We start from the raw sequence: 17,186 nt of genomic DNA on the forward strand, positions 1-17,186 counted from the left end.
AGCCTACCAATCTCTTCTGGAAGGCAGGCAAGCATGTATTGTGTTATTTGAGAGGCACATCGGGATATGGATTGTGGTACAGATAGGAGGATGAGGTGAAGCTATGTGGCTTCATGGATGCAAATTGGGCAGGGAGCCCAACGGGCAGAAGGATCACAACACGAGGGGTCCTCAGTATTGGGTCGACAGCAATTTCTTGGTACAGCAGGAAGCATAGATCTGTGGCACTCAGTTCAGCAGAGGCTGAGTATATGGCAGCAAGCTTGGCTGCATGCGAGGCTATATGGATGAGGAAGATCCTGGTTAGTTTGTTCGGTTCTCATTTGGATCCTTCTGTGATTTATTGTGATAACCAGAGTTGCATTAAACTCTCGGCTAATCCTGTATTTCACGATAGATCCGAGCATATTGACATCAAGTACCATCATATTAGAGATTGATGCAACGGAGGATCATGTTACTTTCATACATTCCAACGGAGGATCAGGATGCTGATATTCTGATGAAGGTACTCACCAGGAGAAAATTTTAATACCACCGAGGCAGGATAGGGGTTGCTGATAATCCAGATGTTGTCGAGAGGGAGTGTTGAGATTGCAACAAGATGATGGAGCTTAGTGAAAAGAGTCGCCTAAGTGGGCCCGCAGGCAAATTATGGTGCAAGGTATATTTTTGGATCACAGCAGGGATCATCACAGCAGGAGTGACCACAACAAGAGTGATCACAGCAGGAGTGATCACAGCAGGAGTGATCACAGCAAGAGTGATCAAAGTCTATTTTTAGACTGGCTGTCAAAAATAGAAAAGTCAAATATTTTTGTCTCATAATAATATTAAGACTATAAACTTTATCTTATTCTCTTGGAGCACTTCAGTTTGAGCTACAAATGTGGCACATGCAACTTCCAGAAGGAAGTATGCTTTCTTTGTGGGTCAGTTGAGTTGTTGCATGCATGAATTCAGTTAGAACTCAAGCAGTTGAGTTTGGTGGAGTTGATTGTGGAGTTGATGGAGTTGTGTTCAGTTTGACTTGGTTAAACTAGTTGTAATTAGTCTAACTGCAAATAGACTAATGATGAGTTGTTAAACTAATTATTAACTCATAATGTAACTAAAGAATACATCAGTTAACTCAGTTGCATGTCAGTGAATGTTCAGTTCAACAGGGACAGGTGTTAGAGGATCAGATTACTATCAGTTGTGACTATAGCTGTGCATGAGGATTTGCACAAGAAATGTATTGAGTATGCCAATGAGTATTGCGTTGATTTTCTCAGTAGAATAGCCTCTTCTCACATGATTTCCAGTGTAAGTGATTCTCAGCAGGTTTATGCAATAGAGGCAGGCAAAGCAGTGGAGAATATTTGAACTTGTGACTTGTTTGAGTCTGAGCTGGTTTGTGTGTAACAGGTGGAGATAGTGCTAGATACTTGTGAGGAGTATTGACTATTGTAATGTTACATGTTCTCAATCATTAATATACAGATAGTGTTGGGTTTTCAGCTGTAAGATTTCCCCGGGTTACATACTGTGTTAATGTGTGCATGCTATTGATGTTTTATTATTATTGATGCTGCTAAATTGATGATCAATGTAGAGGAGCTTATGTATTGTGAGTGCATTCCGCAATAGTACATGATCAGGAAAATCTCCATTGAATATGTGTTTATTATTTAAAATTTCTACACAATACTGAGGCTCATCACTTTTTGGCACCGTTGCCGAGGACGCGTCAGAGTATTCTGTGATTACTGCTTTCTTCTATTTCCTATTGCAACATTATGCTAATAGTTTATTTCGGAAGAAATAGATTAGTCATTTCTTTTCTTTCAGTTCTGCATTTCCTTGATTTCCTTTTCAATTATGCAAATTTCCATCTAGCAAGTTCATTTCAACTACTTGCAATTTGTTTTGTTCAATCACAATTTCAATTTCTGCAGGTACTTTCAGTGTTGGAAAAAAAAGAAAAAAAACCAACAAAAAATATTTCCTTTCATGCCTCGTAGGAGTAGAGATAACTTAGTAAAATTTTTGCCCAACTCCCCCACTGCTTCACACAACCAACCTTCTCTCTTCTTCGGTGGCTACAATCAAGAAGAACCCTTAGGTGAACATCCAGACATATTTGAAGAACCTATAGGGGAAGAAGAAGAAGAAAACATTCCTTTGGAGCCAATGGCTGAAAATAGAAATGCTAGGGGGAATGGAGAGAGAATAGAGGGTACCTTTCCCATTCGAGAGACCAATGGGGACACCAAAATGAAGAATATAAGTCCTTCAACCCTACCTCACTTCCATGGTCTGACTACAGAAGATCCTGACACCTTCTTGTTCAAGTTTGCTATCATTTGTCGAACTTATGACTATGCAGAAGACGAGCAAAAGTTGAAACTATTCCCTTCTACTCTGAAGGACACAACACTATGATGGTTCATGGGATTACCTGGCAATAACATCACAACTTGGGCTCAAATGTAGCAGGCCTTTAATGACAAGTATCGAGACTATTGTAGGTCAAAATATACTGAAGAAGAAATCTTCAGAATGACCATAGGAAGTGATGACTCCCTGGAAGACTATGAAGAGAGGTCTCAACCCAGTTACAAAAGGGATAGGTGTATGCATGACCCTGAGTCTCTGAAGTTGGTACTGCTAAGGGGAATTCAGGAAGACCTTTTAGACACCCTCCATCTACTGGCCGGGGGAGACATCTACCAACTATCATATGAGGACATAAATATTGTTTTTAGAAACCATTATAGAGCAGTCAGAAAGAAAGGTAGGGGGACTCAACCCGTAGCCAGTACCTCTTCTTCCAATTCATCCATTAAGGTGAAATTGGAAACATGCTCGAAAACTTCAAGAGTGAGATGATATAAACTCTTGCCATGAAAATGGATACCTTACATATAAAAAAAAAGAAGAGGAAGAAAAATAGGCTTTGGCCATTTTCTACCCTAGATGCACCAGGAGGCATCCTAGGAATGAATTCCCATTGAACTCTATAGAGGTTTGTTCAGTCTATGAAGAAGATAATTCTATAGAGAAGTGCCCTTCCTTGCCCGGACTTAAAGTTGTATACCAAGGGGTCGAAGGAGTCACTGAACAGATCTATTACATAAACCAAAGGAGGTTGCATGGACCTAGACCATACCAGTAGGGGATGCAAGGGACATCTCAGGCATACTACAACCCCAACCAAGTCACTTCCATACCTTCTTGGGTCCCCCCTACTCATCCTTCCTGGTCCATGCCTCCTCCTTGGCCCTCCACATCTCAATATCATGCCCAACCAGCCACCCATTCATTTCAATCCTATGCTCAGCCACAACCTCAGTGGAATGCATCTCATCGGGGGTGAAGGCCCCAATATAACTCTCCTCCTCCTCTTCTGCCTCCACCACCTACCCAAGCTCAACAAGTGTATAGTGGGGAACCATCATACCCAACTTATGCTGTGGAGATTCAAGAAATTAACTTGCAATCCAAGAAAGTTCTACCAAATAGTTAGCCTCCACCCAGGGAGGTTGAGGAAGATAAAGAGGAAAGCGAACCTAAAGCAAATCCACCATTTCCTGAGATACTATCCATGACAATCCAGCCTACCCCAGAAGAGACTGAACTCCTAGGAGAATTGAAATATTTATTTGTGAAGATACCACTTATCCAAGCCATAAAAGATGTGCCTATCTACAATAGGTTGATCAAAGAGAAGTTCTTTAGGCATCTAGGAAGGCGAAAGAGAGATGCCCCAACCATAAATGTCATAGGACAACTGTCCAACCTAATGTTGGGGCAGATAATCTGTCCAAAATATCTGGACTCTGGAAGCCCAGTAGTTGATGTCCACATCAATGGCACAATGGTCCCACATACCTTGGTTGATCTAGGAGCTGCCATTAATGTGATGAAAAAGGACACAATGCTCAAACGTAATCTCCAAGGCTCCTTGAGGAAGACCATGATAGTGCTGCAGCTAGTAGATCGCTCCACAGTGACCTCTGAGGGGATTGTGGAAGATGTGATGGTCTCCATTGATTCTTGGGAGTACCCTACTGATTTCTTATTTGTTCAGCCAAAGGAAAACCTCACGGTGTATCCTCTCATTCTAGGAAGACCCTGGTTGGCTACAACTGCTGCCTACATCAGTTGCCGAGCTAGAAACATGGCCATAAAGAACAGACACATGTCCAAGAAGTTAATCCTATATCCTCCTGCCCAAACCTTACTAGAACATGATCTACCTCTCTGGTTGGAGGAGGAGGAGGATGAGGATGAAGTTTATTCTACACCACTTTCTACATTAGAAATTGCCATGGGGGGAAAACCACAAGACGAGGATGATATGATTGAAAATTTGATTTAGAATCCACCTACCAGTGTATCATCATTAGAAGACATAGTAAGAGAAACCCAAGACAACCCCTCAACTAGTCTCTTCATGGCCGACCCTACTTCTCTCCATGTTAAAAATATAGAGTTCGGCCTAGAAAGAACATTGAAAATCAATCCATCCGTATCTATTTCCCAGGAGAAGGAGCTATGCAACATAATGAGAAAACATCTAGATGCCTTTGCCTGGAGTTATAAAGAGATGAAGGGAGTGCACCCTTCAGTATGTACTCATCATATATACATCAAGGAAGATTACGAGCCAGTCAGGAAGCCTCAAAGGAGGATGAACCCAACACTTAAAGATATTGTTAAGAAAGAACTGTAGAAATTTCTTGACGTAGGATTCATCTATCACATCTCTGACAGTGAATGGGTCTCTCCTTTGGTGCTAGTGCCAAAGAAAAATGGTAAGTGGAGAATCTGTGTCGACTATCGAGAATTGAACAAAGCCACTAAAAAGGACCATTTTCATAGATCAAGTGTTAGACAATCTGGCAGGGTTAAAATTTTCTCCTTCTTAGATGGGTTTAGCGGGTACAATCAGATTCAAATCAGCCTGAAAGACCAAGATAAGACCACTTTCACTTGTCCTTGGGGTACCTTTGCATATCGGGTCCTTCCTTTTGGTTTTTTCAATGCTCCATCCACTTTCCAAAGAGCGGTATTGAGTATATTTTCTGAACTGGTTCATGATGCAGTAGAAATATACATGGATGATTTTACTCCGTATGGTTCTGACTTTCAGGAAGCTTTATCTAACCTAGGAAAAGTTCTAGATAAGTGTATTGAGGTGAACCTGTCCCACAGTTCAGAAAAATCTGAATTTTTTATTACTAAAGGGACTGTGCTAGGTCATGCAATCTCTCAACAAGGATTGTAGGTGGACCCCAACAAAATTTCCATCATCCAAAGGGTCCCACCTCCTTAAAAGGTGAGAGATATCAGAAGTTTCCTAGGTGTAGTTGGATATTACAAGAGATTCATTAAAGACTTCAGCAAGTTAGCCTCTCCTTTGTTTAGCCTCCTAGGCAAAGATGTTGAGTTCATATGGTTGGAAAACTATCAAGAAGCCCTATACACCTTGAAGAGCAAGCTAGTGACTGCCCCAATTCTCAAAGGCCCAAACTGGGCCCTACCCTTTGAAATTCACACAAATGCCTCGAAAAAAGAAATAAGAGCAGCCTTAGGGAAAATTGATGGAAATTTACCTTATGCCATATACTTTATAAGAAAAAACTTGTCAAAGGCAGAGTTAAACTATCTAGTGACTGAGAAGGAACTCCTAGTTGTCGTGCATTCCTTAAACAAATTCAAACATTATATCATAGGCTATCAAACCTTTATCCGCATTGATCATGGTGCAATTGGATATTTAATGAACAAACCAGATGTAAATTCTCACATTATTAGATGGTTGCTTTTACGGCAGTAGTTTGATCTGACCATTATTGATAAGCCCGGTAAAGAGAATGTTGTTGCTAACTCTTTGTCTAGAGTAAATTTGCCTGCAGGTGAAGAAGGAATGGTGGATGACCAAATTCCAGATGAACACCTATTTGTTATATCAGTACTCTCTCCATGGTTTTCTGATATAGAAAACTACTTGGTTTCAACACAGTTCCCACCACACCTATCCTCAAAAGAAAAGAGCAAGATAGTATGGAAAAGCACCCCTTTCACCTGGATTGGAGGCAATCTCTTCAAACATGGCCCAAATCAGATCTTGAGAAGATGCGTTAGGGAGGAGGAAGTCTTTGACATTCTCTTGACCTGTCAAGATAAGCCTTGTGGAGGTCATTTTGCAGCAAAGAGAACCGCCTTCAAGATATTGCAAGCAAGCTACTACTGGCCCACTCTTCACTAGGATGTGAGGAGATACACAAGCCAGTGTGATCAGTGTCAGAGGATGGGGAAACCCACTCCAAAGGATGAAATGCCCATGCAACCTCAAGTGACCTTTGAGCCATTTGAGAAGTGGGGCATGGACTTCGTGGGGCCTATCAACCCCCTTCAAAGCAGAAGCAATACATCATTGTGTGCACCGACTACTTGACAATGTGGGTGGAGACAAAAGCAATCAAAGCATGGACAAAGGAAAAAGTAGCTGAATTTTTTAGGGAAAATATATTCTACAAGTTCAGGTATCCAAGAGAGTTGGTCACGGACCAAGTCATTCAGTTCACTTCTAACTTGATTGAAGACCTGCTCACACATCATAAGGTAAAGCACATGACTTCCACCCCTTACCATCCACAATCCAATGGGCAAGTCGAGGTCACTAATAGAGCATTGGAAGGGATCCTAGCCAAGGTAGTGAGCAGTAGCAGAAAACACTGGGCAGACAGATTAGTTGAGGCCACTTGGGCCTACAACACAACATGGAAGACCACCACCAAGTTTACACCCTATGAATTGGTCTATGGGAAGAAGGCTTTACTGTCAATAGAGTTTGAATTGAATACCCTAAGGATGGAATCTCAGCTGGACCTAGACCTTAGCCATGCACAGAAGAATATATTACTTCAGCTCAACGGATTGGATGAATATAGATTGCAATCCCTTCTCCATACACAGGTAGTTCAGCTTCAAAGAAAGATATGTCATGATAGAAATATCAGGGAGAATCAATTCCAAGAGGGATATTGGGCACTACTCTATGATTCAAGATACACGGATTTCAAAGGCAAGCTGAGGACAAGATGGCTATGACTCTACACTATGGATAAATGCAATGACAATGGTTTAGTTCTGATGAGAACCATTGATGATGAAGCCATCCCCCTGCTTGTCAATGGACATCGGTTGAAATTCTATAGGAAAACCCTCTCCAAGAAAGAGTTTATTGAAGATTTGAATAAAAAAATGGTGGTAGTGGCGCATGTCTTAGCTTCCACTTCACCCACTCACTAAAGAAAAAAGAGAAAAAATAAGGAGTCAAGTGAAAACCTCCATGAGGCACTTGAGTCCCATCATTGCAGTGAAAACCTCTTCTGAGGTGGCCCAGTGATGTCAAAAAAAGAAAAAAAAGAAAAGAATAAGATCGCCGGGTGAAAACCTCCCTTGGAGGTGCCTAGGGTAGGAAATTAAGGTGAAAACATCTCTAAGATGCCCTAGTTGTTTTCAAAAAAGAGAGAGAGAGAGAGAAAGAAAAATGAATTTTTATTGCATTACAGGTTGGCAGGAGGACTACAAGGAGCAGAAGAAGGTGCCAAGGGGACCCTGACATTCATACTAGCATCCATCTCATCTTCTCCACACCTTCCTCCATCATTTCTGGCATCTCTCTCACCCCACTGTACCTCTTCTTCCAAAACTGTATTTTCTATAGGACGCTTTGTTTTCTCTATAGGAGGCTCCTGTAGGAATTACAGAGAGCCAAAAGTGTCTACAAGAGGCAGTGAGGGACAAGAAAAGCTTCATCAGGAACCTATAATCCCTCTTACCATATTCAAACCTCCTTGCCATCATTTCCAATATTGCATCACACTCCAAGCATCATTATTATTTTTTTTCTTTCCAAGAAAAAACACAGAAAAATAGTTTTTAAGTTTTGAAAAAAAAAAAAGGAGGAGAAGGCACCATTAACTTTACTTGAAGCTTACCTACTATCCCTCCATCATTCATCTCCACCCATGGCATCATTATCAAGCTCCAAGCACTGGGAATAGCTAAAGTTTGTAGGGGAGAAGCAGCTATAGGAGCTCCTGTAGGAATTCCTATAGCAGCTGATCCCATAGAAGTCCAACACCAGCAGCAAGGGACAACACATCTGAAGGTTGAAAAGGCACATGCAGCTCAACTCCAGCAAAAGAAGGACCTACAAAAATGCACAACAACACATCAGCAAGCAGGGACAACATGCATGAAGGAAAATTAAGGCATGCAACAGAGAAAGCCATAACACCTCACAATCGATGGCAGCAAATACACTCGGATGACAGGTAAGTAGCTAAGTCACTCCTCTATCTACATTTGTGTAATTAGAAATCATCTGAAGACAATGAGATGGTTGAAATCGAAAGAGGGAAAGGTGGCCAGTTAACTTGGCCACCTTCATTTAGTTGACTCCACTTAACCGAGATGCCACCCACACGTGCGCACAGTCAACTGCAAAATATGCAAAGGACAGGTAGTGGGAAGAAGAGTTAACTCCAATGTAGTGATGTGGAGATGATTACGAGGGATGTTCATGATGACCAAGTAGGTGGGGACTAACGGTCCTAATCTAGGCAATGTACACCTTGCCAGCACAACACTCATAATTGAAAATAGCCATAAAAGGTAACGAGCACTCCTCCCCACGCATTCTCACCACCTTTTCTTCAATTTCTCCTTGTAACTCAACCAAACAGTAGTCTTCTTATGCCCCCACAGCCTCCTATCCAACATCCTCCGTCGATTTCCTCCATATTTTTTCTCTCACCATTTTCTATAGGAAATCTACAGGAGGGACAACAAGCTTCTACAAGAGTGGCAGTGAGTCACTTTGAAGGGAGAAAACACGATTTTTGGCACAAATTTCAGTCTAAAGAGGTAGGGTTCATGAATTCCCTCTATTGAATATCAAAATATGAAAGAATTGGTCTCAAATTGAAGATGAAATGAGTCTTTAAGAGGGTAGAAATACATAGAAAATATTTTGTTTTAAAAAAAAACACAATCCCCTTTGTTTTTCTATTTTACTCAAAATTCTTTGTCTCCACCTCCATATTTGTTTTTTCAAAGAAGCACAGGCAATATGACAGGAGGATTTATGATCAAAGAGCCCACTAACTCCACTAGACTCCATGCACATCCTCAAGTGGTGGAAATATTTACAAGGGCAAACTGGATGAAATTCTTTGAGAAGTTTAGAGGGTTTGATGATGAAATTGCCCATGAATTTGCTCTCTCTCTGGTCTCTGACACAAGAAATCATGCTACTGTAACCATTAGAGGCCTCTCCATTGAAATAACCCCTGAATTCATTAGTAAGGTCACTACCCTTCCTCTTGGGCTGCCTTGGAGTAAAGATGAGAAACCAATTGGCCAGGCTACCAAGAGGAAATTTTTCCAAGATAATGAAACCCTTGCTGAAGACAAAAATGGAATTAGGAGGGCTAGTATACCATATCCTTGGGATGAGGTTAGCTACCAAGTGATCAAATACATTTCTTGTGAGGGGAGGCACAACATTGTTTATGGATATCATTTCAAAATCCTCCAAGATTTGAGATATGGCATGAATATCCCAGCACATCAAAAGCTCTGTATCCCTTACTTTCTCCTTCAGTCCGTCATTGACTCCAGCACCAAGGTATAAGAAGGAAATTCATAGGAGCTAGCTCACCATGGCCTCATCAAAATCCTAGTAGAAGAAGCCCTCCATACCCTTACAATCCCTATAGCATGGGAAGTTTTCAGAAATATGACAGCTGAGGATGACATCAAGGCATTAACCTATGATGTCAGTCCTACTGTCAATGAGGAGGGAGAACAGCAAGGAGGAGAAGATGAAGTCAATGGTGACATAGCAGAGCAAGAGAGGAAGGAGGAAAGATAAGAAATAGAGGAGGGCAAATTTGAAGAGACAGAAAAGGATGTAGAGAGGGTAGAGCAAAGAGAAGAGTCCCATGAAACTTGGGAAATAGAAGCAGCAGTTGCCCTCACTACCCTTAGCACACTAGTCAAGCAGAGGCAGAAGAGGAAAAGAAAAACCTCCATGTATTTCAGGGCAAGGAATTAAAATAGGAAAATCTCATCCCTCATCAAAGACTCCCATTAACATTGAAGTTTCACCATCTTCCAAGGTGAAAGAATCTCCCTCCACAACACCCATAACCTATGAAAGGGTGACTCCAAGATCTTCTACATTGAAGGGAAAGACAATTCTACAGGACCCAAAACCAGACCTACAGGAGGCTGAAACAGTCCTACGGGAAACACTATCCAAACTACAAGAGACACAAAAACTTGAGGAAAGGATAGGAGGACAGCCAGAAGTGAAATAGGAAGCGTAAGAGCTACAAGAACCTGACCCCGAACATAATCTTGGATCCTATTATAGACTACTTGAGGGAGGCAAGATAATCCCACAAAAATTTGCAATTCCACTATTTTTCGATTTGGAAAAAGAGAGAGTGATAATGCATAGGTGGATGCAAATAGCCAAGTCCAAAGGAGTTGAGGATATTGGCCACATGGAAAGAAAACTTAGGGAAATGGGTAGGGAATTGAGTGCTCTCAGAGATAGAGAAGCCATTACAAGAAGCCACCTTGAAAATGAGAATGAATTACTGAGGTAGCTGCAGGAGAAAGAGACTCATTTGGCATACATGGCCAGCTTATCCATAGAGGCATTACAATGTAGAACACTAGCCAAATCCTATGGCCTCTATCTGAAGGATCAATGGCTTCAATTCCAAATAAAAAATTTCACACAAAGAGGCATAATGCCTTTCCAAGACTAGCAATAGTTCATGGATTTGTGTGAACAAAGCACCTCCGAGGACAAAGAAAAGATGGAATAGTTCTATGTACAAAACATGGCCCTCATAGACGTGAATGTTTGGGACCCCAATGCCAAGCTAGGGGATCTACAATTAATGGCCATGGTGTCATGGATGAACCATGAAGAATTGAGGGTAATAGAAATGAAAACATTGTTGATAAAAGAGTAGAATGAACCATTGATGATAAGAGTTGAGCCATCAGATCCTATGGCACTCATTAGCACACACAACCTACTTGCCAATGACCCTCATATTGCCCCTAAATATCTAGCCAATCAGGAACAAACCATTGCACACTTTGAAGATATGTTTAGGCTACTTGGGGATGACTCTGTGCATCCATGCATGAGAAGATGGAACACCCTACCCCACAGTTTGCAGATTGGCCTCAAAATGAGTCCTCCACTCATATTAGGCATGCTGGAAGGCAGAGGAGAAGAAGAGGAGGAGGAGTTATATACCTAGGGGGGATAATATGGGGTACCAAGGGAGGTACCCAAGGTAATAATGTAATAATGGGATGGGCCATAGTAATAAATAAGGTGGTTAACCCATGTCATGTAAGGGACCACAAGTAATTAATAATAATGTAATGGGCCCATGGTATTAGTTTGATGGTATGAGGGAACCATGGTAATGATCCATGGTATTGTATATATGAGGCCTATATAGAGGCTGGAGACTCCACATGGGAGATAGTCAAGGATTATTGTATGAATAGGCATATGGCCTGTGAAGTGTTCTCCTTCATTAAGGAGTGAATGTATGGTGTTGCCCTACCTTAAGGCTTTGATCAATAAAGAATAATTTCATATTATTTCTGGGTTTGTTTACATTGTCTTATATTTTTATATCAGATCTACAATATTTCCGGGTTAGATCTATAACAAGTGGTATCAAAGCACTTTCTTGGGCACAAAAGTGGAGAATTTGTTTTTTATATTTTTTGCAGGGATTTTTTGGGCGGCGAGTTTGCAGATCAGAACTGTACATTTTGGTGCAAGATCTACAAAATCTAATTGCAGATCTGGATTCTATGTGAAAAAATACCTGATTTCAAAAATAAAACAGTCGAATCGGAGTCCGGATGAAGGAGATATCGCTGATTTAAAAATCAGTGGGGTTGCAGACAATTTTTCGGGGCAGCGATCTGAACATCCTAGCACAAGATCTACAAAATCTAATTGCAGATCTGGATTCTTTGTGAAAAAAAATACCCAATTTCCAAAAAAAAATCAGTCGAATCGGAGTCCGAATGAGGGAGATATCGCTGATTTAAAATCGACTCTTTTTTAAGAAATTTAGGGTGACGGCGGGAGAGTAGCAGCGCAGATATGAAATTCTAGTGTCTGAATCAGGATTTCTATCACATGGGCAGATGCAGAATGGTTGTTCCATTTCCAAAAATAGGTTATAATAGGGATTCTGAGCAATATTGACGGAATTGTGACCATTTCAAATTTTCGCCAAATTTTTTGTGATGGTGGGCCCAAATCGGTATTTGAGGAACTTGTATAAATTTGATGGCTCTCATCCAGCTAGATGGCTAGCACAAATGGAGCAGTATTTCAATCTGAATAACATCTTAGATAATGAGACTCAGCTTATGGTGGCAAGCACATACTTGGACAATGAAAGACGACAATGGTGGGAAGAGCATCAATGTTCCAATAGAAGGTTTTGGACTTGGGACATATTCACAAAAACTATTATGGACCACTTTGGCCGAAAAACTAATCTTGTTGATAAGCTCACACAGACAGACACATTTCCTAGCAAAGATTTTATTTTTACAGAAAAGAAGGAAACCATGGAACCTAAAGGGTTATTTTCTACTGATGTTTCCTTATTGCAGGTTCATGGATTGATTCAGAAAGAGAAGATCATTGTTTCTATAAATCCTAGTTGCAAGCATAATTTCATCAATGCTAATTTGGCAAAAACATTGCAAGTTCCTGCAAAACACATTGAAAACACACAGGTGGATGATGAGGATGTTCAAGTGTATAAGGATTTGAAGATTTCTATGGATAAGTATGTGTTGCATGGTGATTTTTATACTTCAGAGATGGATAATATGGATGTTGTTTTGGGATATCCTTGGATGGAATCTGCAGGTACTATCAATATTAATGTGCAGAAGAAATTCCTGAAGCTCTGGTATAAAAAAAAGAAAATTACATTACAGGATATTTCCATCAATAAACAGGTAGAGTACATGGAGGCGGAAGCAGAAGATGTTCCAGGGACTGACATATCAGAGGATGAGCCTTTGATGATCGACAATCAAACACAAACAGAGTTTGAAGCAGAAAAGGTTACAGGTACATCAGATGAGAGCTCAGTGGTTGAAGTCATATTGGAAAAGAATATGCCACAACAGGAACCACAATAGGGTGAATTAAAGAAAAAGCCATCGTGGGTTAAAACTTCAACATATCATCACCCAGATCACCCCACAAGGCATTCATCAAAATGGCAACCAATTAGCCGCATGGACAACAACCCCCGCGGGAGAGATAGAGAGGAGCGAAGATCCACCTACGACACATCAACACTACAGAGCTACCACAGTCAACTTCCATCTCAAGCAAGCGAGGCACTAGCGAGACCGAGGGTTCACCTTCCTCTTGGATGGCTAGATGCACGTGCATGGTACCAGTGGACTACTCTTTTGAGTAGATCTTATTATTTGTGTTCTTCCCATGTTTTGGGGATGAAACATGCAAAGGGGGGTGCAATGTTATATACCTAGGGGGGATAATATGGGGTACAAGGGAGGTACCCAAGGTAATAATGTAATAATGGGATGGGCCATAGTAATAAATAAGGTGGTTAACCCATGTCATGTAAGGGACCACAAATAGTTAATAATAATGTAATGGGCCTATGGTATTAGTTTGATGGTATGAGGGAACCATGGTAATGATCCATGGTATTGTATGTATGAGGCCTATATAGAGGCTAGAGACTCCACATGGGAGATAGTCAAGGATTATTGTATGAATAGGCATATGGCTTGTGGAGTGTTCTCCTTCCTTAAGGAGTGAATGTATGGTGTTGCCCTACCTTAAGGGTTTGATCAATAAAGAATAATTTCATATTATTTCTGGGTTTGTTTACATTGTCTTATATTTTTAAATCAGATCTATAATATTTCCAGGTTAGATCTATAACAAGTGGTATCAGAGCTATTTCATATCAGATCTATAACAAGTGGTATCAGAGCTATAACAAAGGACGTAGATAGAAAGGCAAGATTTTATGGAGGATATGAGCAGACCACATCAGAAGCCTGGAATGCTAGGGAGGCCACCAGGGCCATAAAAGATGAAGATATTGACTAAGTTGCTCAGAGGATGAGCAACACCTTCAATAGGGGTGATGATGAGACTCATAAATGGGTCATTATAAGGGCTCATTTAATCTCCTAACCTAGTCAAATCAACCATTCTCATTAGCTTATTGTACGATCTTCTAATTATATTTATGCTTATAAGGTGAGTTGAGTTAGACTGCCATGTGGTCTAACATGTATTTAATGCAGATTATTGATGGATTTTTAGGTCAAAGTCAAGGATCTAGTGATCAAACTCTAGCAATAACTCAAAGTAGACAAAGGAGAGGACTTATAGGAGGGAACCCGCCTCATTTATTGCTCCTCACTTTGAATTCCCCTTCATTCAGCTTGGACTACAAGCAACAAAACCATGCACTAGAAGACAACCGAGCAAGGGGAAGATGATTGATAGTTATCTAAAGTTTTGGGAGCGAGGCCTCCATGATTTTAAGGAAGCTATTGGTAGCATCAGATGTATAAGTAGAGAGGCCAAGGGCCTCACTAGGGTCGACTTTTTTGATTGTGTAAACTCTGCTCAAATTTCGAGCTTACTATTTTTTACTGTTTTATGTAATATTGTTATTTTTTTATAATGAAGATGGAATCCTTTTTGAGCTAGCATTGACTTACCTTAGAGGGCTGAAGCTCTTGGGTTAGGGCCCAATCCAAGCAGCCAAGCTTCTCTTTGCTTGTATTTGTATGCTTTACTTCAGTTTGTAGATTAGTTTGCTGATATATGTATTTTTCTTATGGTTAAGAATATATTGCTTTTGATGATTTAGTAGCTTGCTTCCATTTATGTTGTCTGTAGCAGGTTAAGTAGTGATCAAAGAAGATTCAAAAGGCTAGCAATGATGCCTTGGCCTCTCTTCCTCACTCTAGGACCATGATTTGAGGCAAAGACTCTCTTGCTGCCCCAAAAACACAGATTTTCCTCATTCCCACGACTTCCAGTGTTGCAGCTCTCTAGTAGATTGATAGTCCAATTCTGCTTTGCTTTAGATCTTCTTTATCATGTTCACTCCCTAATTTGAAATAGTCCTTTTCCATGTTTTCCTTTCTTACAACATTTACCAGCATTTCGTTCTCTACATGATAGTTTAGGTCATTCTAATGCAAAACTCTATTTTTCCTAGGATGCACCCATTTCATTGGTTTCTTGACTTTCTTGGTTGACTATCAGTTTCTATGCTATAGATCTCTTCTAGAAATAGGCTAGCTTACCAGAAATCACACCCTCCATCTGATCCATGCCCTATAGTTCTCCCAAATCTCACCTCAATTCTGTCGTAGTTTCCTTCAGTTTTCATAGAACTTCTTCCTCTCTCCTTGAGCAAACCCAATCATCTTTCTCTCTCCTGGTGACTCATGGTAGACCTTAGGCACCCTAAAACCTCATTCCAACCTTCATCCACATTTTCCACCCACTCTTACACCCTCAAAACAGCGAAAGTTGCTCTTGGCCTCCTCCTGTAAGCCTCCTATAGTTTCCCTGTTTTCCTCCTGTAGTTTTCCTGTGTCCTCCTGTAGTTTTTCCTGTAGGATTTCTTTTGAAGGCTGAGTGTGGGAATATCATCCAGAAGGCCACCTAAGACCTCCTAGGACCCATCCACACCATCCTATATCCTCCCAAGCTCCAAAACTACCCTCTAATGCCACCTGTTCGCTGCCATGCTCACACACAATAAATTAGATGCATGTTAAATTCACATAAAAACACATAAAAATCCAAAAATATGTTTTTTACTTATTTACTTCCAGAAATAGCATGGTTATATGTTTTTTACTTCCTTAAGTAGGTAATGGCATTTCTTTCATGGTTTTCATAGTGTTTTTGGAAAAAGTAGATTTAGCTTGTTAATTAGGGTTTACTAGGTTTTACTTCACATTCTAGTCTTTCTCCTTTCTGCTGTTAGAATAGCATCTGTAGAGTAATATTTTTTTTCTTTCATCAAACATATAGCTTCTTTTGTAATCTATAGAATTTCGCTTAAGCTCCTAGTGATCTTGTGCCGGCTGACCAAGTGACAACCTGCAGTGAGAACTAGTACTTGTGCATATAGCACCGACGCTTCCAAGTTTGTTACAAACTACCTAGTTGATAAAAGTAAAGTTGGTAGCCCAGGAGTTGCAACATTCTTGCTGAAATACTAGAGCTCATCATATGGTAGGGTTAGATGCCAGATTGAAAGCTTGGTCTGCGGTTAGCTCGCTATTGCCTCTTCTCAGCCTTGAGGTTCATTTTGAGTGCTAATATATTGGTGCCATTGTCGGGGACGAGCTGACATATCTTCTCCAGGAAAAATCATTCAAGTTGTAGATCTGATTGCTGATGGTGGACAGCAGTTAGACACATATGAAGGCTGAAATCATTCACCTAGTGAATCCATTGTTCAAGATCCCAAGCTTCAAAGTTTAGAGTGACTTCACTGCCAAAGATTCTAGATTTCAAAGCATTGATGGTAATCACCAATGATAGGGTATGTGTAAAATCCTTTATCTAGGGAAATATTACTAAATTTAAGGAATCTGTTAGCTAAATCTCAGATTAATCAGAGTTTCTCAACATTAGTATTTCGTTGTTTGAAATCCAGCTGACTCACACCTGAAGGTAAAAATTGTTTTCTTGGTTTAGTTGCTGAAAGATTAGAAAATGAAATTGAACTATTGGATGTTCAAATTGAATCATATGATTTCCAAGATCCTAAAAAATTCTTGGAAACTCCCCCTCCTCCTAAAGAGGAAAAGACAAGGCTGCCCTTGGATGGTTGGATTGAAGGATGTTTTGATTTACGGCAAGGATGTGATAATCTCTAGCTGAGAGCATATGTTAATGAGTGGGTAGTACATAGAATCTGGTTTTTATGATCCTATAGTAGCATATATGGAATATTTTCTTAAGTTGAATGAAAAACCAGACTTCCTTTTACAGAGCCAAAGGTACTACGTGTATATATTGT

The sequence above is a fragment of the Pinus tabuliformis genome, chromosome 2_1 (assembly GCF_031772625.1).
Source record: "Pinus tabuliformis cultivar Carrire ecotype Pingquan chromosome 2_1, CPIR1, whole genome shotgun sequence".
NCBI classification, from domain to species: Eukaryota; Viridiplantae; Streptophyta; class Pinopsida; order Pinales; family Pinaceae; genus Pinus; species Pinus tabuliformis.